The following is a 3,920-nucleotide window of genomic DNA, read 5'->3' as shown; positions in this document are numbered from 1 at the left end:
ACATGTATCAAAACATCACATTTCATACATTGAATGTCCACAATTTTTAATTGTCAATTATACTTCAATAAAGCCAAGAAGGAACTTTATAATTTTAATAAGACACTAGCTGTTTTTTTTAGAAACACTTTTATTCAACAAAGTGTTATAAAAATATAAACTAAGATTAAAGTAAAATTTTATCTATATTCTACTCATCAGTATATATCAATGACTTTCTTCTTTTGGGTTTTCCAGACTTGGCCATTTCCCTAATAATTGTCATCATGTGCACATCCAATTTATTCTTCAGGGCTGGAAGGTGAAGTCAAATTAGGTTCATTCTCAGATTCTAGGATGGCCAGAAGTCTACCATCCCAAGTCAGACACAGCAGGCAGGAGATTCAGGATTCAGGTCACAAAGTCCCACCCACAGCAGCAGCAGCTGGGTTTTTATTCAGAGTCTGGTGAGTATGGACTTGCTGTCACCGGTCAATGATGGGTCACCCCAGTGTGGCTGAGGTCTGGTTCACCAGAGTGTTTTCCTCTGGAGGAGGCTGCAGGACGACACTAGATGGCAGAGTGTACGACTCTCTCACACAACCTCTTATTTCTTTTTTCCTGAAGTCAAGAAAATCATGATTTGAAATTCTCCAAACCCCTAGTGAGGGCTGAAAGAACACACTTTTGTTTTCTTTCTCTCCATTTTTTTTTTCACAAAGCTGAGAACTCACGGCCTTGTGCGTACTAGGCAAGTGCTCTGCCAGCTGAGCTTAATCTCCAGTGCCAAGTCTTTCCCCTCTTGACTGTGTCCTGCCCCAAGAGTTTTCCCTTAATATTTGTTTAAACTTGTAATTTAGATGAATATAGCCTGTCAGTGTCATTGGAAGAGGATCACAGGTGCACTATACTAGCAAGAGAAGTGCACCAAAGGAGAACAAATGTCACCAAAAAGAGTAAGTGGCTGCAGGTTTAAGGGTGATTTTATTAAAATTCATTTTTTTAATTATGAACAATTTTCAAGGTTTTAATGAGCAGTAGTTGATTAAGAGTCATACTAACAATGGAGAGACAAAATTTTGAATGCTGACAACACAAAATCAAATTTACTTTTATAAAATAGTGGTTATGAATTTTCCCCCTAAAATAATACCATCTTATTGTTGAAAAGCTGGGAATTTTTTTTTTTTTTTTTAAAGCAAGCAATTTGGGCATTTTCCCACCACCACATTGCTCATGGTCTCCACTGTGGCTCTTTCTACCTGTCGTTTCATGGAGGTGGCACAGTGTCACTCCAAACACTCACCATAGCAGGACTAGAAGTTTAGAGAGGGTGCACATGATGGTTCCAGAATACCCCTTTTCAAAAATTTCTATTACCTTTGTTTGATTGCCAGGTCACTAACTCAGTACAACCTGAAGCCTGGCTCTGGGGACATTGGAAACAACTTTGGATGCACAGAGCAAGCCTGGCTCTACCACAGAAGAGTCGCTCAGGAGCTGGGTCTGATGGTGGAACCCTGAAGACCCACAACTTCCCTTCGGGGCCAAGTCCCCTTCCTTGCCCTGCCTACCACCTTCCCTCATGGCCATCTGCCTAACTACTTAGGGGTCCTTAGGTACAATACTGTAACTGAAAACAAATCCCCAGATCCCCTGGAATCAAAGCCAGGTCTAATTCTCCAAGGTTCACTGCAGATGTGTGACCTCTTAGAAGTTCTTCCCAATACCCTGGAATCTCATGGTCCTGGAGTGATCTGGTCCTGTCTCCAGGTCCTTCCCATCCCTGGTCCAACTTGGGCTTCTTACTTCTCTCTCTGTCTCTGTCTCTCTTTCTCTCTCTCTCTTTCTCTCTGTCTCTCTGTCTCTGTCTCTCTCTCTCTCACACACACACACACGCACGCACACACACATCTCTAAAACCATCATTTCCTATCATATATACTTCACAAAGTCACCAGAGAATGAAGAACATCTACTGAACCCCCACCAGGGTAGGGTGGACTAATAATACCCCATATCCTTGAGTATTTTCTACGCGTCTGAGACTGTGCCAAGTGCATTACTCACAAGACCCCTTTTAGTCCTCTGGCAACCCATGAGGTCCTTGTCATAGAGGAGGAAAGGGAGGAGAAACAACTTGTACCACATAGCTGTTGTGCTCTTTAAAGCACTGAAATTCTTCAACAGGACCTCTGGGTGACATGCTCCAGTGACAGCACGGAAGGGAAGCATATGTATTTGGCAGGGTTTGCCTTTCAGTGTTTGTTGCTTCCTCCAAAGTAAGCAGCACACTCAAGGTTCCGTGTGTGCAGAGTGCCTAGGTGAGCCACCTTTGTCTCCAGCTAGGCCTGTCTTCATGTTCCATCCCCAGTCCTTGCAGGTGTCTAGCTTTTGACAAGTTCCTAAAAATAACAGCCTCACTTTCCATGCTTCTAATCTGAAGTTAATGATATGGGTAACAGTGGGTTGTTTTCAGCATTTAATGAAACAAGGCCCATAAGCCAATGCATAGGGTGCTAGGACACTGGGGTCCCCCAGAGATTGCCATGATTGCTTTTATTCTTCTGCCCATGTTCTTTAAGCGTTTTTCAGAACTCCCACAACTCAGCCTCTTCCCTTCGCCTTATGGTTAGATTTCTGTCTCTCCTCTCTCTGAGCCTCTTCCTCTCTTCCCCATTTCTTTCAGCAATTACCAATTAGGGCCTGAGCTGCTGCTTCCTGGGTGCTGCTCAGGCCCTACCCCTGCACTGAGCTGTGGCTCATGGAAGCATTTTGACACAAGCAGTCACATTGGCCCCTGTCATCCTAGTCAAAACGTAGAGCCATGCTGGGCTGCCTCACCCTCCTGTGGGCTCTTCTGTTTCCAGGTAAGTCCCCCACCTTCTTTTGGGGTGAAGTCTTCAGAGACTGCCAGACATGGGCTGCCCCTACATCACTGCTCTCTCCTTTGCAGGTGGTCATTCACTCATCCAACTGGAGCAGCCGGCCCAGGTCCAGGGACACAAGGGAAGCTCCGTCTTTCTGCAGTGCTTCATTCACATCAGGATCAGCTACATCCACTGGTACCGGCAGCAGGAGGGCCAGGTCCCCCAGAGACTTCTCTGGATGGGTGTGTCCAGCAGGAATGTGCAGTGGGATTCAGTTCTGAAAGCAGATAAAATCACAGGCTTGAAAAACAACGATGGCAGTCGCTGTTCCCTTTTGGTGCTGAACCAGGCGAAGGGTGACGAGGGCACATACTACTGTGCAGCCTGGGACCAGCACAGCCCTGCATACTAAGCCAGATCCTGCACAAAAAGGTCTCTTACTCCCTGATCCTGCCAGGCAGTGACTGGCACTGACTCTTGGTCCCTTGAGTTGCCCTGTTTCATGCAAGTGAAAAAGCCTTGTCCCCTCTCTCTCTTCCTCTGAAACTTTCCCAGATGTCCCTCTCTGTTCTTTCACTGTAGGTAAGGTGATAAGGCTAAAGAGATGTGAGCTCTCAGTCTGGTGCAGGCTTGGGAACAATCCAGTCAGAAGGAACCTTTTAAAAGTTCTTGGTTCAGCATTTCTGCTGCACTGGGAAGATAAGTCTTGCTGATCAATCCAGTGGTCACTGACTTGATGAAGTTATTGAGTACTTGAAAGTTGGTACTGCAATAATTCAAGCTGGGATGGACACTAGTTCTAAAATACAAATATAAACCATACTTTGGTGTGTTACTGGAAGAGAGTGATATAACTCATGAATAACTTTTTTATTTATTGAATGTTAAAATGATTATATTTAGGATATTTTGGACTCAGTGATAATAGTATTATACCTAGATTTACCTGTTTCCTTTTACTTTTTCAGTAAACCCATAACAATTTTACATTAGTGGCTCATCTTTGTAATTCCCATTGATTTCTATTGGATAGAGACCAATTATTAGAGATTGATAATTTCAGAATCTGCC

At 44.1% G+C, this 3,920-nt stretch overlaps 1 gene segment (V, D, J or C); it reads left to right on the top strand.

Moving 5' to 3' along the window:
• The first annotated feature begins 2,898 nt into the window (after nucleotides 1-2,898).
• On the top strand, nucleotides 2,899-3,261 carry LOC306667660 (T cell receptor gamma variable 8-like). The segment is given in 1 exon: nucleotides 2,899-3,261.
• The last annotated feature ends 659 nt before the right edge of the window (nucleotides 3,262-3,920 follow it).

This window comes from Sciurus vulgaris (assembly GCF_902686455.1).
Source record: "Sciurus vulgaris genome assembly, chromosome: 8".
NCBI classification, from domain to species: domain Eukaryota; kingdom Metazoa; phylum Chordata; class Mammalia; order Rodentia; family Sciuridae; genus Sciurus; species Sciurus vulgaris.
Note: the sequence above shows the minus strand (reverse complement) of the source record. Positions and strands in the feature narration are given on the sequence as shown.